At 38.3% G+C, this 25,374-nt stretch overlaps 1 protein-coding gene across 1 annotated transcript in view; it reads right to left on the bottom strand.

Moving 5' to 3' along the window:
* The window catches only part of dlgap3 (discs, large (Drosophila) homolog-associated protein 3), a 177,188-nt gene that overhangs the window by 37,805 nt on the left and 114,009 nt on the right, over window positions 1-25,374 (bottom strand). The gene's annotated exons all lie outside the window — the stretch shown is intronic.

Below are 25,374 nucleotides of genomic sequence, written 5' to 3'. Positions count from 1 at the left end.
TTGATACATCACGTGACATATAGTACGTCGTCATAACAACAAGTGAAGTGCAGTCTCTAACTGTGCGTTCACACCGCCACCGGCGAGAGCGTCAAAGTGACCGGAAGTTATTCATTTTCAATGAAAGCCGGCTGCGAGCAGCATTGGGGCGCATCTTCAACAGTCTGAGCATCCAGGAGAGTTGAAATCAGTTCAACTTTATCGTAATGAGCTATGATGTGGTTCGGCGGAATCGGAAAGCGGAAACCTCTGCTTAAAGGTATAGCAGAAGATTTACTTTTTCTGGGTGGATCATCAAGACTATTGGTCATCCTAGTTGTCAATCATTCTGGTGATATGTTTACGTAAGGCCGTCATACGTGCGCATCCCTAGGTTTTCTTTCTTCACATGCGCACTTTTAGGTGTATATGTGTGGTGAGCTACGTTTCAGCCATTCATTGAAGCTTCTGTTCTCACCGTGTTTTTTTATGTCTGAGGGTCGTAAGAGAAAAAGTGTCTATGACTTGTATGACAAGAAGAGAAAGGCCTCTGAAGAAAGAAACAGGACCAGAGTGTTTTTGGGAGAATATTTCACACGCTGGCGTGCGCTAAAAGCACAGATTGGGCTTCCCACTGATGCCTCAGTCACGAAGTTTCTACTTTGACAGGTAAAGTTTGGCATGCTATTTGGAGAAATTCATTTAAAATCAATGCTAGTAAAAGTCTATGTAAGCTATGATTAGCGGTGCTAGCCCTGGCACAAGTCACGAACCGCACAGACACGGTAAACATCTCAATGTATGCCGACAGCAACTTGTAAACAGAGCGTGCACAAGAAGAACTAGGCTCTCGTGCACACGTTTATTAGGCGTTCCCTCTCGGGAGCACGTAGAGTGTTGCGTAATTTTTTTTAAAGTGGAGAGGGCGGTTCTTTTCTAAAATCAGGGAAAATCTTCTGCTATACCTTTAAGAGGATTCCAGAGAATGCATTCGAGCATCAGAGTGTTTTCTATAGTGTCGTAAGCAGGGCATCCAGAGCTTTTTTGACGCCCCTGCCGGTGGCGGTGTGAACGCACATGCACAGTAAGCCTCAATCCCCAATCTCAAGAGATGCTAGCAACAGATGCTAGTAGTCATGTTCCTTAGCCTCCATGTCCCCCATTCCGAACTGATCGCTAGTTTGCATCTCGCTTGGGGTTGGTTTGAGAAAAACCGATTAAAAAACGCATACACACATCCTTCAGTCCTATATCAGAACTAGGTCACTGCTTCTCTGGCACACTCGAGTATGAATTATCTAGCTCTACATGCTCCACTTTTCATCTCTTGTCCTTTTCCCCCTCCATTACCGTGCGATAATTTTCCCTCCCCTAGCGTGCACATAAACTCACATTCGCAGACAAACACGTATGCCCCTTAAGTGACAAATTGCCCCTGTAAAAGCTCTCTTCTCAAGTTTCTAATGAAAGATTACAACATTATGCTCAGGAGTCAAAAGGATCGATTCTCTCATGAATAAATAAACAGAACAGCTATATGTGGGTGTTTCTGAAACGCTTGTACGGCTTGGGTTGCGCACCGAATGGCCTTTCTGTTGTAGCCTTTGGATCAAAAATCGGAGGTAGAGCTGATGTCAAACTATTAATCAGGGTACAAAAGTGTGGAAATAAAACTGCATTCAAAGCATCAGTGCTTAAATAAAAACAGTGTACCTCCTCTATTTCCAAATATAAAACATGTAATACACATAATATAGGACACGAGTAGCTTAATAGATTGCTGGAGGGATGACGTATTTTTTTACACAGTACAATTTAATAATAATCAGAAAAAAATTACAATATATAGCACCAATATTCAATACGCAAGAATATTTTCCAGTACTTTAAACAAAATGGCTCAGAATTGCCAGAAAACTCTTTACCAGGTTAACTTGAATGTTTTTATCTGCATATATTTCCCTGCTGTCTCTACTATCAAAACCCGCAGCCGTATCTTCTCGGCTCTTAATGACTGTTTATGTGATATCACGGATGTGCCATAATAGGTTTAACCGTGAAAGGCGAGCGAACCCAAGAGACTTCTTATTACCAGATCCGCTCTTCAGAGATATACAGCTTAGCTGCCACTCACCAGCTAAAGAGATGCACTCTGAATGCACTACACAGCAATGAGGGTTACGTATAAATAGAGCTCCAAAACCCAAGCCTTCAGTGCAAAAAGAGATGCATTTATAGGCGTGCACGAGTGTGTATGTGTGAAAGAGATAGGTGTTGAGACAAGACAGACAGAAGTGATTTAGAGTGTGTGTGTCCGTGTCCGAGCTGTGTTTAATGCCAGTGTCTGGATCTTGTGCTTTATAGATCTGTGTGCCTAAGCAGGAGGAAGCTGTCAATCACAGAGTCAACAAAGAAATGCTAAAGGCTGGGTCTCCAACGTTGTTCCTGGAGTGCACCTGTCCTGCATACTTTAGTTCCAACCATACTCCAACACACCCACCTGCAATTTTTAGGTAGCCATGAACAACTTTATGAGCAGGTTCAGGTGTGTTGGATTGGGGTTGGAACTGAAATCTGCAGGACAGGTGCCATCCAGGAACAGGGTTGGAGACCCATGCTGTAAGACATCAAAATAAGAGCAGAATAGAAACCAAATCCTAGCAGATCAAGTGGCATGCATTGAATAGGTACAGGTAAAAAAAACCCCACCACTCTCAGTTCTTGTCATGGTTTCCTAAAGGACAAGACACGTACAATGCATATGATACAAAGGAGGAGAACCGAAAACTATAGGACTCGTACACTTTCAAAATGATTTTATATTTGCTTTTGTGATATTACACTATGGCTCTTAGACTATTTATACCACTTTCATTACTTTACACATTTGCTGGAGTGAGACCGAAGAATCACATTTTCTAAAGCCTCATTGTCCTTAAAATGAGAAAGTAAGTTATGAAAGGAATGATCGTAATGATCAGTGGCCACATACTGGAGCTTGTCTGCCTCACATCAACAAGTAGTAATAAACATTGACTGTCTGGACTGAATCTTAATGAGCAGACGTACTAAAAATTCAATATGAGGATGATTGTGGTAACAAACACAGTATGAAGAGTTGAGGTGATGAGGAGGATACGTAGAGGATATTTTTGTCTCGGACCACAGGGGTATTAGTTGTGTCTTTCATTGGGAAGTGAATTTTAATCAAACCAAACAGCTTGTCATCGCACACTTATCATAATCTAATTAATTGCAATCTAAATAATAATGGCATTAGGTTTCTGATTGCACGAGTGTACATGCTCAGAAGTGACTGGCTGAGATGTGTTTCAGTTTCTTAAAATATCCCACAAAACAATAAACAACCTTTTATTTTTTACAGTTCAAAGAAACGTTACTTTTTTACAGATAAAAGAACGCTTCTAGTTTTATCTCCGTATTGTTTATGAAGTCATGGCCATAGGGGCTTCATGCACTCTTCAGCCATGACTATGTTCATCATAGCACAGTCTCTTGTACCTTATTGCATAATTATAACAGATCTGGGTCTGGATACTGATACTGATAATATATACTAGTTAACATATAAAGTGAAAAACAAAACAAATCCTAAGACATGAACGGGTATTGGGTATTAGTTTAAGACAACTTTTAGGAAAGGTTTTGATCCACTTCAAATGTTGACTAGTGTAGTAACAGATACGATGTAGCACATTGCAACTGTGCGTATAACTATGCTGCCTTACATTAGTTAACATATCAGCCAAACATCTTCTAGCAGAAGAATGTCACCTACCAAATTTGCTAAATTAAATGATAAGTTCATATGCGAAAGTCTGACTTGTTTGCTAGTAAATTACCATTTTTTAACATGATCTTATATTTAGGTTCAGTAATTTTACTTTAGTGGCAATGAAAACGTTATAAGTCACATATCTAACAAATTACTGTTTTTTTTTTTTTGCAAAACCCTCTAAGTGCAAGCAAACTCCACTTTTAAAGCAAAACATCACAGTTTTTCAATATTTTACTATGTTCTTACCTAAACTTAGATTTATCAATACATACCTTACTTTTTTCAATGCGTGGACTTAATTTTTGTACAGTGTGTAAGCATTTGGCCTAGCCCCATTTGTTCCTTGGGATCCGAACGGGGATGACTTTGGAAGCCACCAAACACTTCCATGTTTTCCCTATTTAAAGACTGTTACATGATGGCACAAAATAAAACGTGGCAATTTTTAAAGCGGATAAAAAATGAGAACTATTTTGTATGGCGGAAGAGCACTTAGTTTTCCTTTAAAGGAAAAAATTAACACATGTACAGTATGTTTTGATTTGCATGTGGCTTTTTGAAGTTTATAATGTAAGGTGAAACCACACCTCCCAAGTGACTGAATTCATTGTAGTCTTTAAAGCATTATAGTTTTGCTAACAAGCCCAATACTGTTCTCACCATAGGGGCTCAAATTCAATGAGGCTCACATTTTCAAAATCAACTAAAACCGTTGCAGGAAATTGTTACATTTGCTCTTATTTTTTCATTTACAAGCTTTATTACCATTTTGTCTTACTTCTTTATTACTAAAAAAACCTATTTTATAATAATGTATACTAGTGTACTTTGGTAGCTAGGGAGTGGTGCAGAAACCTAATACACGTTCACTGAGCACAGTTAGATGATAGATGTGAACCATTTACCCTTTAGAGCACATCATTCATTTCGTACCATACAACTGAATCGTGTGGAGCAATACAATAGACCTACAAATGTGACAATGCCCACCTAAATGACTTTGCCAGTCATTTCAATAAGACCCAATAAGAGAGACTCGTTCCATTGTTACAAGGTGACGGTTTTCAAAAGTCTACAATTGATTCAATTACACAGATAATTCGGTATTGTAAAAAATCTGTCTGTTTCACAATAACACAGAGCAACACACAAAAGACCATATTTGATAAAGCATTCATTGCAACTCAATGTGATGAGTGCAATAATCTTTTGCTGCTCTCGAAATTGTTTCGAGTTGATCTTTCATCTTAATAAAGAACGAAGAACAAGCAAAATTGGGTTACATCGCAGAAATGAGAATGTAGACGGTAAGTCTATTCAAAAGCGAATGAGATCAGCGTTCTGCCGTCCATTAGGATATTAGCTTTCGGGATAATCTATGCTACCCCAGACACACAAGAGGCCTGTGGTTATACACATTAGTGTGAATAAAATTACTTTGTCTCTATAAGAGCATGCAGTGATATCCACTCATTTCCATAAGTCTTATGTCTACGATTGCTGTATTTTTAAGAATCAAGTTTAATGGCATTAGAGTATTTACTATTGGATATTTTCCTGAACAGTTAAAAATGAGAAAACACATTTATTGTATTTTTATTTTAGTTTTAAAATTTATTAAATTTAAAATGAATAAAAAAGCCAAACATCCCAGGTCACTACAATAGCATTATAAACATCCAATCCCTTTTAATTTTTGTAAACCAGTCTGTTAAACCCTCTTAATATTGACTGAGTAAGGTCATGTCGAAGATTAAAACCAATTTAAAATCAATGAATGAAATCAAACTTTGATGCTCCTAATCTCATAATTAGTTGAGACTTTAGTCTGGATTTACCACCTTGGCCATTTTTGCATTTGGCAGACACTTTTTGTGCCTTATGCTGCGTTTACACCAGCTGCGGTAGAGGCGTCAAGCGCAAGTGATTTCAATGAGTCAATGTCTCGCGGCGCGGATGAGGCGTTTGGCGCAGCACAGTAGACGCAATTCCGCCTCATTCGAGCGTCTAGTTTGCGAATGGTGCTTTTTGTGCATTTTGCATTTGATGCGAATTTGCGGCTGACGCCCGAGTTGAAAAATTTTAACTTTGGTGGATTTTTGCGCAGCGTTAACCAAACAGGATCCAGCTTGCTGCTGTGGCGGCAGCCTTGCCCGTAGTCACTCATTCAACATGAAGGAACGCTTGATATTGTCGGTGAGCAGTCACCCGGAGCTATACGACACAAGTTCTTATTTCTATAGAGACACGAATACAAAGGACCTCGCTTGGAAGAGTGTCAGTGAGGACATTGGGCAACCTGCTAAGTTGTAATACACATTTCACTTTTGAGTCACGTGACGTTTATCGACCCGCGCCATTTATTTCCCCCCTATAGTAAGGTGACTAAATACAAACCGGTACCTCTGTCGATAAATGCACAATCAACATCAGCTATCCTGCAAACAGACAACGGCATAGCACTTGCCCCTCCCACAAGAAGCGGATTTTGCCTCTGACGTGCGTCAAATGCTTGCTTTTTTCGCGCGTCTACTTAACTCTAGACGCGCAAATGCATTCAAATTGTTCAAGCGGCAAACTAGGCGCGGTAGAAACGCAACTGGTGTAAATGCAGCATTAGGATCAAACCCATGACCTTTTGCACTGTTAAGGTAATGCTCTACCAGCTAAACTACATGGCAAGCTACAATGTTGCTTTATGGCATATTATATTGTCCTTTGGATAAACATAAGTTTATAACCCTCAATAAAGCTTCAGTTACAAATGTGATCTTTGACTATTCGATTGCGGTTGTCTAAGTGCAAGAATTTACAGAATCAAACCCAAACTGCCTGCTTTGATAAATTCAATGTACGCTGCTTCATTTACTCTGCTGTAAATGACATCACATCTGCTCACGCAGAGAAAGCAAGCAGCATTTACCTTTAAAAATGTATTATTTATAGCAAATGGCCTTAATGTGCAATCAAGTTCAGAGAAAATTACACATTTTAACAGAAAGATAAACTCTTTACTACCAGCAAATCAAATAATAATTATACAACTGGAACGCGGGCATGAGAAATAAGAGGCTTTTTGAGATAGATTCGGGCTTTGTAGAAATAGCCAACATCAGGAAAAACTGTCCCATGAGAGCTTTATGTGCCTGTTAATATTTATATTTTATTATACACCTCACACGAGTACCTTTAATGTGTTGATCGCTCACTGACTGTTATGCCAAGAGACCCAAAACAATGCATGTTTCAAAAAGGCCCCAGGACATCTCTGTTCTCGGCACTGACAGTATGGCCTGCCTTTGCCCAAGAGAATGTGGGCCGGCCCCAGGCATCCCAAGATCCTCACATCCACAGTCGATGATCTAGTTTTACAAGCATGGACATATGGGATCTGTTCATAATTTATGTACAACCATAGTTCAGTGAAGCCTGAAGCTGAGTGGGTTGATATGGGTTTAGTAGATAAATTAACTGCTTATAAGACTATCCTTAAAATCGCATATTATTTGGACCGCAAAATGCATTAGCTTATCAACAAGGTAGGAGAAATGCTTGCGTTATCTTTTGTTGAATCTGTAAATCTAAGCAAATTTTATGGTGGGAAAGAGAGAAATAGAGACGGAGAGAGTGAGTGAGAAAGACAATGCACTGGATTCAGTCTAATGTTTAATTTATTGCACAAGTCTGCCCATGTCTCCATATTCTCCATATTTAATTCTGTGTGAAGGGGGAGGTAAAATGTTATAGTCACTGGCACTGCCAGCACTTCTGGGCTGCAGTGGCCAAGCCAATAGCAAGCCATGTGTTACAATGATATCATCATTCAGTGAATTTACACACGGCAGGATCGGTGCACACAATAACAGTGCAAGCCCGCCAAAGGTCTATGTGTATATGGCTTTAACATCTATTGGCCTACATTTAATAAGATGAGAAGAAACGATTTTAAAGACAAAAAGGGATCAAAAAGGTTACATTTTAAAATATTACTATTTGAAAATAATAATATCTTTACATAACCTCAAAAGTCAGAGGAAAGAAAGTCAATCTCAAAAGAACATTAGTGTTTACTGTACTGCTCAATGGAGTCATCTCTGAATCATCTCACGTATGAATCGTTTTCTCTTAATCACTTTACGCAGTATGTAATCTCATGTGAATCACTCCGCAGTAACACTGGGACCCATTTGCAGGCTATACGCTGTGCTATACGCTGCATCTCATTTCCACACTGCATGATCTTATGTTCGTGACGGCATCCATCCTACATCTAAAACACCTTGCATAAAATCAGCATGCCTCTCTCACACCTACAAGAACTAAATGTAATCCTGAACATGATAACCAGCGGATGTTTATATCAAACATGATTGACTGAATTATATGAACAAACTCATTTTGAACTTACACTTATAATCTAAGGGTGTTTTCACATCTGTAGTTCGGTTCATTTGGTCCGGACCAAAAGCAAAAAATGATACATTGGAGCTTTTTTAGCAGTTTTGGTTCCTTTTCACACCACACTGATCGCTCTGGTCTGCACCAGTTGGAACGAACCAACATTCAGTCATGTGATAACATCCACATCACTCATTGGCCACATGTATTTGAACGTATTTCCTAAACTGCTTCTCGATTGGTATTTGGCTTTAACCAAATGTGCACGAAATTCCAACGAAACCCCAGAAGTAGGAAGGAGGAAAATACAGCAGACACTGTGGACATATGACTGCGTGCTGTAATTATATTCATGGTTGTTTACATAGTTTGTATACAGTGCTCTAGACAAACTGTTCATTTCCAGAATGAATCGTGGATGCGTCTTGAAAATGCACTACAAATGGCGAAGACACCAAATTTCTGAGGCTCCGCCCGCACCTCCTCGCAACTCCAGGTATGTACAGATCTGTCATTGTGCTAATATTGCTAATAGAAACTGTCAACAAACACTTCCTCATCTGATAATGCACTGCGCAGCTGACTCCGGCAGCTGGTTTGGTCCAAAATGCGCAGTACTTTTGCAGTTAGGTCGGTTCGATCTCAGATCGTGTTCTCACTACAAACGAACCATTCTTGAGTTCGTTTGAAAGCGAACCAAGACCACCTCTTCAAGGAGGTCTCGGTTCGCTTTTTTGGTCCGCTTTTGTTGCGCACCAGCGTTCGATTGCTGCATTTTCACCTGCCCAAACGAACCGCACCAAATGAGCAATCGAACTCTGGTACAATTCAACCGAACTAAATGAGGCAGGTGTGAAAACACCCTAAAAAACATATACTGCATACATGAACTAAATCCTGACTGAATGTATTTCCATTAAACTGACAAAAACGATCACATTAATTAATTATTGAATTTGTGCATACTAGTTGACCTAGTTAACCATTTACAAATCCCGCATCTGTATTCTTTCAACAGTTTTAACATTTCGAGCGAAACAGGAAATGAATGATGGATCAAGGGTTCTCATGAACCTGTGAGAGGATGTCACTTACGCTTATGTTTTATTCATGTCTTTAGGCCAGTTATCATCATCATCATCTCTCTATGTAAAGGATTAATAAGGGGAACATTTTGATTTTGTTCTGTACCGGAGCTGACGTTGGGAATAGCAAAAAGGATGTGAAAGCAGAGTGATATCTGAGGTGCCACTTCAAGCACTAGTTTCTTGCACTTCATCTCTTTTTCAGTGAAACCAAGCCTTCAATCTCTGACCTGAAGATGCTCCAAACAACAGCTCAGAAAACTGTGTGTGTGTGTGTGTGTGTGCGTTTATGTGTGTGTGTGTGTGTGTGTGTGTGTGTGTGTGCATGCGTGTGCTTTCCTAAGCGAGAAGAGATGTAGAGAGGGGGGACTGAGTTGAAAGGCTACTGATACACTGAAGCACATGAATAAAACATACCTTACGCTTTAAGACCACATAAGTCCTTTTTGTCTTGTTTACTCTAGAAATTGTTATGGGAAATATTAAACAATAACCTATCCTTATGAGACTGTTACACTACAAATGCTTCTAGTGTTTGTACATTTTTTGTTGGTATATGATGACTACAATCTCAATACTATAAACGTACATTTTGCACGTAAAATACTTAAAAATGGATCTATCTAAAAGCTTCATAATTTAAATGCTGTCTATGCTGGATTTTGTTGTTGTTGATGCATGCAATATAGCCTCCAAACAACAGAGGGCACAATTAAAAATGACGACTGTAAGATCAAAAAGTTCAGGCTGCTTTCCCTCTGGCAGTGTGTGTGTATGCGTGTGAGTCTGTGTGTGTTTGTGTGTAGCAGAGAGTAGGCAGAGAGACAGAGACAGGTGTCATACATAATTCACGCCATTCTCTGAGTATTTTTGCGCACTCCACATCAACGCTCTTTCCCTCTCTGACGGCAGTGAGAAAACAGTTGGAGTCCTCCCACGTGACATTTAACACACTTCTCTTGTATGACACATTGCGTACAACATCTCAATGCTGCGTCAAAGTGCTGCTGACTGAACACTGCACACAGAAACACACACTCCCACATTTCCATTTGCCTCCATTTACTCTTACTACAGTGTGTCTGGGTGAGTAATACAGAGCTTTGAGGTGCATCAGTGCACTTTATAAATGTTGATTAAAACCCAACCGCTGAGTTAAATTAACCTAAAAAATGTCCATATTGGACCCAGCCATACTGCTTTAAATTTAAATGCAAATACAAGAGCAATAAGCGTCAAGTCAAAACAGAATTGGAACCAGAATAATCAAACTCCTTGCGAATCTCATACTAATGTAAATGTAATTTATTTTATATTAAAGTATGAGTGAATGTGCATGTTTTGCATGTGCTAGGATCAGCTGGCAATGCGACTAACGGACATTGCAAAAAACATACACAGATGAAAATCTGCCAGCACCCTTAGGACTCAAAACAAGTCATGTGCAAGCACACACACAGCATACTCATTGCACAGTCATTCATGTGCAAATAGTGCAAATGGAAAGCTTAACAAACTCTCTAAATTAAGGTACGTCTGATTTTATTAGACGATTTGTGATAGAATCCATTACGGATGCTTGAAATAATTGGTCTTTGACTCATTCGGCACATGACTCCCATCATTACGTTTGGATGAGATGCCATTTGAAGCCTATTTTCTTTGCAATGTTTCAGAAGGATGATTCATTAAACGTCGTCTTCGCAGTGTGTTCGCAAGCTGCGCAGTGATGCTTGGTTGAATAACTGCTGAATGAACTGTACTGCAGCACTGACTCGAATTAAAAAAAAAACAACAACAGCGGAGAAAAATGAGAGGAGAAAACAATATTCCCGTTTTGCAAGCTTCTTTCACAACAGCAGGAGCGAGATGCTTTCCAATAAAAATGATTTACTGTAAGCTTCGCCTTCCCAGAATTCAATGCATGCACATACAGCACCAAACAGATGAACGGATCCAACACATCCACAATGAATGGACAGATAATTAGCACCCAAAGTCAATTTTGTAATTTATCCCTAGACCATCACAAGGTTTGACACATCCGAGATATCGTGATTCAGGATTATTGGACTGTTTCCGGAAGGTCCCACTCGTAATTCCCGGCTCCAGTGTATAATTATGTCACATATGAAGGGTAATGGGCGTCTCTGGCTTTATCAGTAGAGGTTTAAGGTGTAATTAGTATGTAATTGACTGTGTTTGTTGCAGTGATATCTTTATTCTCTGATAACTAGCTTCACTTGCTTGTGAACTTAAGCTTCTTTATTTACAAGGCACAGGAACGAGGGACATTTTCGAGAAAATATTTACGGCCTGCAAATCCGTATAGAAGTCTGGGAGTGTTGGAGAGATTAAGATGTGACACAAAGGAGATTTTGGACTACAAACCTCTGACAAAAATGATTGCAATATAGTTTCAGTACAGTTGTTTGTAGTGCTTGACTGTGGTGCTTGTTTAAACCCACAAACATTATTTCTCTCACGAGGAGGCTAAAAATGCATGAAATACATTCAGATGCTATTTCACCACTTCTGATAGAAGACAACAACTGCTTCAGAATATTAATATTGAATCAATTATCTTAGAGCACTGACAATATTTTTGCAAGCGAATTTACATGTATTTATTTGACACTTTAATACAAAGCAAGCAAATTTTTACAAATTCAATTTATTTCAAATCCATTTTATAAAGCTCTTTTCACAACTTCTGTTGTCGCAAAGCAGCATTAGAGTAAATACATACTGGTAAAGACAGTAGAAACATACTGTATGAAAAAATATGAGACAGAAGAAATAAAAGCACACCTTCCATACAAATTTTTATTTGATTGGAAATTCGCACCCTGATCTCACGAGAATTGGTAAATATTTTACAATTTTGCAAATTCGTATATGAATTTATACGAAGTTATTTGTGCCAAAAAGTTTATAATTAACGAAACCCATCCCCTAACGGTAACCCAACGTCACAGGGGTCAAGGCAAATCATACAAAAATGTGGAAATGTGGGGTTGTACGAATTAATAGGAGTTAGCCACCTCGTAAAATACTTCGGCGCATTATGTAAACTTTCATCATGTGTCATGTCCACTTCAAAGGGGTTTATGATAAAAGAGATGCTTACGTTTGCCAGATACTTGCTTAATCTCACGTGTACCAGAGTTTAGTGTTAAGTTAGAGGCTGTTTACACTTGGCATTAACATGCGTTTTTATCGATCGGATCACAAGTGGATGACGTTAATGCCAGGTGTAAACAGTGTTCAAAACGTTTTGAGTTGGTCCACTTTCGACCACTTTCAACCACATTCAGAGGTAGTCAAAACACTTTCGATCGGATTGCTTTTGCAGTGTAAACGCACATCTGGTTGAATGTGTTCGAACAGCCACACGCGACCGCCTTCTCTCCCCCCATATATCTAATCTGAGGTACTGAGCACAATGTTTTACGTCTTTTCTGACTTCTGGCATGAACACATGGTGTACAGCGCAATTTTTCGCTTTTTTATTGATAAAACTAAAGTGGCTGATCTCCGCAGTTTCATTTTGCAAGAATGTGAAAGTTACGCGATCCTATTTCATCAATTGCGCTGAAATTTAGAGAAAGCTCTAACATATACACATACAAAACACTGTGCAGCATGTTTACTTACTACACAAGCAGCGGACTCCGACATGATATTAGTTTGCGTCCATTTAAACTCGTAATTACTCCCGCTCACGGTTAAATGACAGCGGAGAGACTCGCCCACCTTCTCGACAGACCACCTCCTCACAGTGTACAGGACAGAAGCGGTCGAAAGTGGACATAAGAGACCGATTTAAATACCAGGTGTAAATGTGATGTTTCTCTCTCGTCCACTTGTGATCCGATCAATGAAAACACATAAACAAAGTAAACAGCCCCATAGTGTCTTGCATGTATTTTGTGCATGTGAGCGTCTCTTTTATCATAAACCCTTTCTATGCATGTGCAGCAGGCACGTTTCTTCAAATGACGCATGATGCACATGGTTCGCAACGAACACATATTTTGAATTCACGCCCCTCGGAAGAGAAGTCATCGGCCACCGCTGCTTATAACATCCAAATATGTTCAGAATGCATGGGGTGCTAAACAACCATTGTTTAAATGATGTGACACAATCTAGGCAAACATCTGTAACCTATCAAAGTCTGATATCCCAAGTGGAAGAACTGTGTGCTCAAATCTCTCCCAGCATGAGAAAACTAGAGAGTGCTTTTGTTCTCTTCACTTACCCCCAAAATGATGGATCGCTTTGATTAGAGCTCAGCAGTTCACAACATCTCACATCTGAGCAGCTCCTAACAACTATGATTTTCACAAGTTACACACACACAAACACACGATGTGAACTAGGTAGAATAAGATAGATGTTTAGGGGCTAAGACTAGACAAGCCCACACATCAGGATAAAGAGAAATATAAATCATCACAGACAGAGTTCAAATGACAGAAAGAGAGAGAGAGAGAAAGAAAAAAAGAGAGAAAGAGATGGCAAGGCAATTAATCCTTTTCGTCAAATTAACGCAACATCTGACAAGACAGAATAAGAAAAGCTGGCATTGATGACAAGAAGAAGAAAGGAAGACAAAGAATTGCTGCTGAATGCTACTAAAAGCCCATCTCAAACTAGCATGAATTTATTGCTGTTTCTGGCTGGGTTATGGTGATGTGTTGATGGCTGACTAACATTGCCACAGTGTTTTACAAAATGTTGATTATCTGACACGTATGCAACCATAACAACAGTTTTGAATTTGAGCATTTTTTTTAACATCATCCTTGACAGTGTTGGGGTAACGCATTACAAGTAATGTGCATTATGTAATAATATTACTTTTCTGAAGTAACGAGTTAAGTAACGCATTACTTTTTAAATGTACACAATAATATTAGAGTTACTTTTTTTAAAAATTAATGCAAGTTACTTTTTTGTTTAATTAATTAGATTAAAAAATATACGTACTGAATTAAACTAAACATAGTCACATTATGCACTCTATGCGTACACGCCTATGTGGAAACACCTGCAAGGCCTGAAAGAGATCAAGCCTCAGCCAAGAAATGTAACGCAAAAGTAACTAAAAAGTAATGTAAGCATTACTTTCCATGAAAAGTAACTATGTAACGCAATTAGTTACTTTTTTTGGGAGTAACTTAATACTGTAATGCATTACTTTTAAAAGTACTTTCCCCAACACTGATCCTTGAACGATACAGTGGCAAAACTTAAGTACTTATGCGGCAGAGAAGAATGTTTGTAATAATACACGGCCTTTCTGTGAATCTACTATAGTTAGTTGTGTAATGGACGAACCAGGCCAACAGGAAAATATTGCAAGATAATCATATAACTTTTATCACAATGCTTATCTAAGAGTTACAGAATATTACACCTAAGTTTATTCTCCCACAAGAAATCAATGAAAACGATAGAAACAATGAGAAAAATATTTGCGAGGCCAGGTCTTCGCTCTTGCTTGTCACAGATAAGCCAAGCTGAAGGGATGATAATAAGGGAATACAATCAATACTCCTGCATTTGCTCCTGCTCGCCCAAGTAAAGCCATTTTCATTAAGGACATCTCAGGGTTCTCTCTCTCTCCGCATCTGTATGCCAATGGAGAAGAAATAAGTTGTTTTCCAACAACAGAGAAGGGAGAAATAAAGCCCAGATGATTCAACTGACGCAGCAAAAAACTAAAAGCTGATGCTTTACCTATTATCATACATAAAGCATGTGTAAGTGTATTTGTCTAATGAGTTATGACGGTAAATAAAGACACATTCACAATCCCAACAGATTTAGAGTGCTCACTAATGCATTCATTCATAAATGTCTGTTTTTCTTATACTGTAGGCTATAACGGTCCTAGAAACATGGAAAGCATACACAATACAACCTTGGCATGAGTAGGGCTGTCACAATGATTAAATAATCATAGTTTGAACTCATCGCGATGATTTCAGATCACCGCAATGATTTCACATCTCTTTAACAAACACAAGGGGGAGCTGCAGCGCCTGTATAAACAAGACAGTATAAGATGGCGATCCTTAACTGACAGTCAAACGTGAAAGCCATAGCCATTTAATACAGTGGAAAAACAGCATTTAAAGAAATGCTGCAAAACTTTGATAAGCAGTATGAACAGCCATGTAAAACATACATTCCCAAAACAGCAATTCCAAATTTAGGGAAGGCACTGCAGACATTTGGTCCAGTACTAATATGACCTTAGTAAAATTGGCCTCTATTTAAGCGGATTGCATTTTATTTTTTAGTTATTTTTCAGACAATTGTGTTTATTTTTTATGAAGAATTTTCAGTTTTACAACGCGCTTAAGCAGCCACGTGACAGAAAAATAAGTGAACATTGTCCCAATGTGAAGTGAGCAACAAACGGTGCTATACAGCACCAAAAGTGGTTCTTTGCTCGTAATCATAGAAGAACCATTTTTAGTGCCATATAGCACCGGTGAAGCACCTGTGTAGAACCATATAGTGCTTTGTAGAACCATATGTGGTGCTATAGTGGTGCTATATGGCCCCTATATGGTTCTACACAGGTGCTACACAGGTGCTTCACCGGTGCTATATGGCACTAAAAATGGTTCTTCTATGGTTACGATCCAAAGCAACAGTTTTGGTGCTATATAGCACCGTTTGTTTTTAGAGTGTAGGGTCCTTACCAGTGCCCGAACCTGTGTACACGATATACTGATTCACGACCTCGGGAGCTAGGGAACGAATTGAGACACACGGTATCACAATAAACCAAAGATGAGTTTGTCCTTATGTAAGTGTGCATGTGTGTTACAGTACATCATGTTTTGTATGCTAAAGCATTGGTCTCATTTTAAGATATGAGCCAGTTGTACATCAGTCTAAATTTAAATCATTGCTTCACACTATCGTGAATATATTAAGGTTGATGTAAGTGATGTTAGCAGAAGAGCAGCATGATAGTTCATGCATGTTGTCAAAAATGCTACTTTTAACACCTTTTGCAAACATCATTATAATTAACTTCTGTGGATATAACTGATATGACACATCTATTTTTGGTACAGTGATGTGATGGGTGTTTGTAATGCTAACAAATCATTTGATCTATTGTACTCATTTAATAAAAAATAATTTCCAAGGTCTATATGGCAACTATTTAAGGAATGGAATGATATTTTTTTTCTACATATATATACGGACACAGATGATATATACTGTGCATATATGTATATGCACTCAAGTCCACATCTTTTTTCTGACCTGAGGTCAGTTGTCTTGGGAACCACTCAGCATTTTTCCTTTGACCAGCATTATTTTGCCTTGTAACCAAGGTGATCATTCACACCTCGCATGGCCTTTTGCTTTAAGAGTTCAAGAGACTCCCATATCCACTTGTGTACTCTAGACACAGATGTTAGTCAGTAGAGGGCATTTTCATCATATTTCTAATTACTGTCACCATAGTTACCTCACACCTGAATCAAAGGCTATGCAATTAGGCATATTATGAATACTCTTTGTCTTGATAAAGTCTTGTGTGTTGGCAACTGGATTTCTGTCTCTTGCATTTATACTGTATGGCTGCTTTGTCTTTAATGACTATATGTCCTTTTATTTTTGGGTCTTCACTGCATTCATCAGCCTTCTCTCATTTCCTGCTCTGGTCATTCTGCATAAAAAGCAACACAAAAGGACTCATTACCAAAGATGACTCAAGTTTTCCACATAACGAGCAACGTGTATAATGGCGAGATATTCAGCACTGCTTTGAACCTCTGTTAGCCAATAATATTCCTTCCATGGCAATCCATGCAACCTTCTGCATGCACTGAAACATCTGATGTCAAGCCCTTAAGAGCAAGAGTATTTACAGAGACACCTTCTCTCATTAACCTATGTCATGCGCTTGTACAAGATTATTTTGGGTTGACTCCTGTCATCTCTTTCGGACCATGTGAAAAACTTTCCTTTCTTTATTCGGGGTGTGACAGATCACATAACAGTTTTTGAGGCATGGATCTGATTATTTTTTGGATCAGCAAAAAAAGGGGTGGGAAAATCTAAAAACAAATAAAAAAATTACAAATATTTATAAAAAAGAACAAAGTTGCACATTAAGGGCTCAGTCACACCAAAAGCGTTTATGGCAGTTGCAGGCGCCTTTTTTGAATGATATTCTATGGGCAGGGCGCGTTTGCGCGCTGTTTATGCGCGCCGAGCGCCTTGCGGTTTTCTGCCGCCTGCCGCGCACGCGTTTTTGAAGGAGCGCTGAGAGCGGAGGAGCGCCTGACGTCATTCGCGTCTTCCATTGTCCAATCGAATGAGGGGAGAGGCGGGCCTTACGTTGTGGCGAGGGAAGTTTACAGTTGCTTTGAAGAACCGGACTCCACTCGCTCACTCTCTCCTGCGTGTTTGTGCTCCTCTTATCCTCAAACAAGGTCAGAGCAAGCGCCCTCTTTTTAAAGTTTCTGCTAATATGACAGTTAACAGCAAAAGAGCGCTCACGCTTCAATATTTGATTGACAAGACAGCTGACTCGGTGGTTGCTTAGCAATATGAAAAGCCGCGCTGCACTGCTTTTTTTTAAAAAAAGGCAGTGCGTCGCGCCTTGCGTTTGCAAGCGTTTAAAGCGCTTTTGGTGTGACTGAGCCCTAACTAAGGTCTGAAATTAGCAATAGGTAGAGAAATCAAATTAAATGAATCATAACACTGTATTTATTGTATAAATTAAATATAATTATTATTTTTTTAGAGCTACAGATGTGATTTTCTCTTTGTCTTGGGTTGTTTGATTAACATTAATGACACAGATTAAAGTAGGTTAATTGAGGTTACTGTCTCTTTAAGAACAAATAAGCACATACTGGTTTCTGACTGTAATCTATACATACACACTTATTAAAAAATAATACTGTGGAGATCATTTTGTTTGTATGTGCCCTGTCAATAACAGAAAGATTTTATGTTCGCTTGCTTTTTGAAACCCGTCTCTCCGTGTATGCACCACTGGAACGGACTGCATGTGCGTCTTTGCGTACAAAAATCTGCTCGCTTTACTGCCTTTTTGCGGTTAAATTGTTTAAAATCACTTGAATGTTGACATTTGCAAGCCTTTGAAACAAATGATAATTATTTGAATGCAAATGATAAACTTTGCCTACTTAAATTTGCGTTTTAAATCCACAAATCGCATACGAGCGGAACCGTGGGTCATGATCCGTACGGATCAATAAATCTGAAATAATTATATGTGTCTTAAATTCAAACCAGAATGTTTCTGAAGATCACACTGTATCACTGCACAGCACAATGTGTTCTTGGTTTGACAATATATATAATCTATTTGGTTAATATAATCAACTGAGGTGCCAGCAGTCAATTACATAATTAACCACATTGAATAAATCTAAATGGAGGCACTAAGATTGCAATTCAAACGTCAATAAGGGAAAAAAACAAATAATTAAAAATAAAACAAACATAATTTATCAGCATTATGCCTAAATGTTCTTCTGCATTGCAGATATGACTGCTGAATCATGTCTTCCCATCATCTGATTTGTAACTCTGGTACAGGAACATGTCTTTCATCAGAAGCGGACAGCAATCGGACACATAAGGTCAAAATGCTCCCGTGGCATTCCGGAGTCATGAAGGTCAGATGTAATATCTGTTTGTCTGGGCAAGTGAAGAGATTGTGAATGTTAGCCGAGGGACCGTGTTTGACAAAACGCATAAATCCTGCATTTTGACGTGGCACTACAGAGACCATTTTACACCTTGTCAGGAGATCAGATCAAAAGTGGACAGCACTAAATACAGGTGTAAACAGGGTCCAAAATGTGAATACTCAAACCACATTCGGACCTTAAAAATAACTACTTTATCTGAACATTTCAAAAAGCTCATAACTGAGAAGACACAAGTTGATGCGTTCAAAATTGCATACTGTGACAGTACATACTGAATTAGATGAAGTACCTACTAGTTTTTTTTTAAACTGTACATCTTGTACAGTATGTGTACCCTGCAAAAAATGACTTTCTTACTTAGTATTTTTGTCTTATTTTTAATACAAATATCTAAAAATTCTTAAATTAATCTCGATGAGCAAAATGACCTAAGAAAATAAGTCTAGTTTTTAGACAAAAAAAAAAACAATTTAAGTGGATTTGTGCTTAAACAAGGGGGTGAGAAAAAAAATCTTGAAATAAGTTTACTTTTTTCTTAAAGACTTAATTCAAGAAACATGTTCTACTATATACCTATTTTTTATATTTCTACTGAAAACAAGACTAAAATACTAAGAAACATTAGAATATTATTGCTCTTGTTTTATACATACCAATATTAAAGAGCTTCAAAACACTTTCGAATGTGCTGTATTTATATCTAAAAGCCAAAGCATTTTGCCACATGCTGAGTGACATTTTTAATGTGTGGGCATTACAGCAAGCTATATAAAAAGAAAATAATGCCTCCAATAATTAAACACTAGGACTTCCAATGCTTATAAAGTAATTTATGATCATGTATGTCTGGAAAAAAAACTTCAGAAAAAAAATTGAAAGCTGACGTCCATTCTTGAAGGAGATACGGTAAACATCTTTTAAAAAACAACAACACAAGGATATCTCATAAAGCTGTTTTTAAATTGAGTGCTGGTGTTTGATGACCATTGTGCAGTATAGAGTGACCTGGATAGATGAATCTCTTTTTAAAGCCGTGCTGCAAAGTGTTTCAAATTGATTTTTGAGCACAGAGGAACAAACAAACCATTCTGTGGTTAAAGAAAAGGCGTGGCAACATAAAGGTAGCCGGTTCAATCCCAAAATGGGGGCAGCTAGCACCAGATATTTACTGCAATCCTCTATATCACAACAGCTCATTTGACAAATAACCCTACACAATGACACAGCACAGAAATGTGATGTCAGTCAGCCACAGATAGTCTGCTTATTGGGAATCTGATGTACGTTACAAAATCCAACTTTCATCCAGAGTGCTCAACTGTACTCTTTCTGGGTACAGAGGTTTTATAAGTCCCCCAAAATATTTATGCTAAAGGTTTCTTCATCCTGTATACAGATAATTTCCAAATGTTTCAATTTTCCAAATGTTCCAACAAACACCAAATTTGAATAGTTGTTGGGGGTATGTGAAAATCTGCAAATAAACAAGTGTTTATGTAACTTGGCATTTTTTACCAGGCTCTTATGTTTAGGTTCAATTTTAATTTAATTAAAACAAAAAGGTTGTTAGTCAGTAATTGAAATGCCTTATTTTCACAAATGTCACAAAAAATAATATAAACAAGGGATTTCATTGGTATTTACAAGCTATCTCACGAGAATCCGTACATATTTTATGAGTTGGCTAATTCGTATTCATTCATACAACCACATCCGTAAGTTTTTGTACAATTTGCCTTGAACCCTGTGACATTAGGGTTAGGTGCGGGGTTAGGGGTTTGGTTTCATTGTTGTTGTTTTTTTCATGAGAATCGTAAGTTTTTGCACGTTTTATTTTGTACAAATTCATATGAATTAACCATCTAAAATATGCAAAAAAATTTGTGAGATCAGGCTGGTATTTACCAAATTTTGCTGCAAAACCATCTGAGTGCAAAAATAAAATTAGTTGGACAAGACATAATAAAAGAGTTGCAAAATCACTAAAGATGCAACTAGAAACATTGCGAATCATGATTCAAAATGTAAAAATAAAGAAACTGAACCACACATAAGGGGGCGCTGTGATGCATGTAGCTGCCCGAATTAATGAATATCAGTCATGTGACTTTTACGTCATTCCAGTTGCCTGCCGCCATCTTGAGTACCTACTGAGTACCAGTAGGCTACTGACGAGCATTGGCTAGCTTGCTACGATTTACGGATTTCTTATCTTTTACTGTCTATGATTCTTACGGATACGGGAAATGACTACGAAAGACAACATTTCGCAACTCGACTGTCATGAAAAGAAACGCTACTCAAAACAAAACATCTGGTTTGGTTAGGGTGTGATGCTTACTTGTTCCCTGATGCGTTCTTCCAGCCCTGTCTGCTGCTACCGAACTACCAGTATTTTTACAACACTAAGAAGGTGCGACATGAACAACATGAAACTTTGCTCAAGTATCACCTGGATCTCTACACACAAACGTGAGCATTGAGAACATTGTTTGTGTACACAGAGTTTACTAAAAAGAAAGGTTTTGAACAACTGACTTTGGCTGTTATGGTGTCCGCTCGCCATCCTTGCCAGACATAAAGAATCAATTTTCGAATGCGAATGAATGAGGTCTAGTCCACACGGACACGGGTATATTTATAACCAGATATTTCCCTAAAAAAAAAATCCTGTCCACACATGCTCGGTTTAAATTAAATATCCATCCACACGATAAAGCAAAAGCACGCTATCAAGCGCTGTCAAGAGCATGCCACACCAGCAGGCGGGGATATAACCCAAATTGTGTTCCGCAAAATAGTGAGATAACTGAGCATCTATCTGTATACATGTTAGAAGCCCTGTTAGCACAGTTATTATTAGCAAGATACATCCGCCATTGCACAGAATGATCAACAAAGCAGTCAGCGGCACACAATCTTGATGTCAAACACAGCGGATAATGACGCATACTCTGACGTTGCAAGGCAAAACCCCCCGTTTTACTCTCTACACGACACCACTGTAACCGGGGTTTCTTAAAAAGCTCACCCTGGCCGGGGTTTTCAAATATGCTCGGTTTCAGTGCCCTGATACTGCGGTTTCGTGTGGACGAACGGCCGAACCGCGTGAAAAATCTCACGGTTATAAAAATACCCGTGTCCGTGTGGACTAGGCCTGTATCTCATATGAGACTCCTTTTCAACTAGAAGGTCAATATTGTTTTTCACTTGCGACAAAACAAACAAATTATCTGTGCATTTATATGGAACTATGCTTTAGGACATACCCATCTTTACTCTCCTCCCTCCTTACGTCGCATTCGGAGATTGATACATTTTGACTGGCAAGATGGCTGCGAGCGGACACCAAAACCACCAAAGTCAGTTGTTCAAAACCTTTCTTTTTAGTAAACTCTGTGTACACAAACAATGTTCTCAATGCTCAAGTTCACGTGTAGAGACACAGGTGATACTTCGAGCAAAGTATCATGTTGTGTCGCACCTTCTTAGTGTTGTAAAAATAGCGATTTTGAAGCTCACAACATATTGAAGGCATAGCTTCTAGTTCTTTTGTGACCACTTCAGGTACTCAAAATGGTGGAAGACAAGTTTGAGATGTGATCGCCGTCAGCTGATATTCATGAATAGGATTGTATTTAGGTCCATGTACCCACAAGGGACCCAAGTTTGACCCAAGTGTGTTGTGATCCACAGTCATCCCAATACCACCCAATCTATCTCTAGTCACTATGTACTGTCCTTTCTGAATAAAGGTAAAAGATTCGAAAATTCAATCAAAATATCTTAATATACTGTAGTAGGAAATAGTTTGAATTTTTTCTAGACAGTAAAGCAAACTGGGCCAAACTATGGCAAGATCTTCAGTTATATTACATGAATTCAAAGCTTTGTTAAAGGTATAACAGTAGCTTATTGCACGGCTCTCTAGAATGCTAAACACACTCCATACAGCAGTCTAATTTTCCAGAGTTACCACCGCACACCAAATCTACACTGAAGTCCTGATCACCGATCAGGGTTAATTTTACCATAAAGACTGACTGCTTGTACATTGTCCCTAAAATGTTAAAAGGTCCTTTCTGTATTCTCCAGGTCTGATCACTATGACATGTATTTGACTGGAGACAACAGCAGAGGTGAGACTGAGCATGGCCACAGCAATGCACCTACAAGCATCAGCTAATGAGGATACATTTCTCATCCAGGTTGGTCTCTATGTTTCTACAACAGACAAATGACAAAAAGCGGCCTGTAACAAAAGCAATAAAGGACAGGAAACACGCAGTGCTACATTAACGAATCATGTACCTAGAAAAATTGTGAAGAGAAAAATGATAGCAGCATCCTCTCACCGACCCGTATTAACGTCTGCACGAACGTCATGCTCTGCCATTGAAGCACAGCACATCAACCAGTGCAGAATCTGATGAAAAGCTGTCATACAGAAACACTTGAGTGAAGCATAATAGCCAAAAGAGTGCGTTTGAGTAAGTGTGCTTTTCTTACATGAAAAAATATAGAAGACTTACCTGACGTCCCTTCAAAGAAAACAACATAACCAGACAAGATATACTACAATTTCTTAAAAATTCCAAATATTCAATGTTCAACTAACTGGGATATATAAAGTAAATTAAGGGTTCCCCCATATGTATGTTTTTATAAGTCTAAAAACTTTGCTATCTTCTTTTAGTTTGCAGTCTATTTAAAGTTTTATGAAGGCAATGGAGTTGTAAAAGCGAACGAATTCCAGCTTTAAAGGTATTTGTGAAATAAGCCTGCCTACAGGAACTTGTTTATTTGCACATTTTTTGTAATGGTGCATTACATTTGTGCCTTACGTGAGGGCGGTCCTGTATTATCTCCATTAATAATGAATAAGAAACATGCAGTTAACATATAGACTTATATCTTTACATTATATCATTTTATTTTCTATCTGCTCTCAAACTGTGAATTTCATAGAAAAGGCAGCAGTTTCTTGTGGTTTTATGTCAGTTTCATGAATAATTGACAGGCCACAGTTGAATAATGCTCAAACCTTAGTCAAGCCACTGTCCACCACTGTCCCTTATGTCCAACCACAAAACCACACCCCACCCTAATTTTCTTCAAGTAACATGGACCATTAAATGAAGTATTGCCAAAAAAGGTACACTGGGGTGGTTCCCCCAAGGTTTTGTACCTTTACAGGTACATTATAGCCTACACACCGCCCTCATTATGTTTCACTCTAAAAACAAACAGTGCTAAATAGCACTAAAAGTGGTTCTTTGCTTGTAATCATAGAGGAACCGTTTTTACTGCTTTATAGCACCAGTGAAGCATGAAGAACCATACGGGGGTCATATAGCACCACTATAGCACCATATATGGTTATAGCACAATATGGTTCTATACAGGTGCCACACAGGTACTTCATAGGTGCTATATAGCACTTAAAATGGTCCCTCTATGATTATGAGCCAAGAACCACTTTTAGTGCTATTTAGCACTGTTTGTGTTTAGAGTGAAACATAATGGGGCGATTTCCTGGACAGGGATTAGACTAGTCCTAGACTAAAATAAGTGCTGTCCAAACTGAAACAACTTGCACTGACATATCTTAAAACACATCCATACCCTTTGTTTTGCCTCAAAATGCACACAAGTAATGTTTTTAGTAAAGCATGTTTTTTTTAAGATTTTAAATAAATATAAAATATAATACAATACCATATAGATAATTTATTATAACATGTTAAAACATGTTAAAATTGCCACTTTCTTGGTGTGCTGTTGTGCTGTTTTTGTGTTTGTCCTTTAAAATGCAAATGAGCTGATATCTGCACTAAATGACAGTGTCTGGGTTGGATAGTCCAGATTAAGGGGCAGTATTATCCCCTTCTGACATCACAGGGGGAGCCACATTTCAATGACCTATTTTTTCACATGCTTGAAGAGAATAGTTTACCAGAACTTTTGATCTTTTTCACATTTTCTAGGTTGATAGAAGCACTGGGGACCCAGTTATAGCACTTACACTAGTTATATTACATAATTAAACTAATGCCTAGTCCTGGTTTAAGCTAATCCCTGTCTGAGAAACCAGCCGTATATAATGTTGTATCTTTTGGGGATATTACTGTACAGAAAAAATGCAGCATTTTTTTCCAAATCAACATATATTTTTATGCTACTTAGAAAAAAAGTTAAACCATTTCAACTTGTTTTTTTTTACTTGTTTTTTTAAGTTATGTCACTATTCACGGATCCAAACTTAAAAAAGTAGGTTAAATTTACTTGCAAAACCAAGTTGTTTTAACACCATGCAGCTTTTTTTTACAGTGTAAGGATCTACGGTTTACCTTTAAAGGTACATTTAACTGTTTTGTACCCC

Source organism: Misgurnus anguillicaudatus, chromosome 20, assembly GCF_027580225.2.
Source record: "Misgurnus anguillicaudatus chromosome 20, ASM2758022v2, whole genome shotgun sequence".
Taxonomy (NCBI): Eukaryota; Metazoa; Chordata; class Actinopteri; order Cypriniformes; family Cobitidae; genus Misgurnus; species Misgurnus anguillicaudatus.
This window is presented reverse-complemented; position numbering and strand designations above follow the sequence as displayed.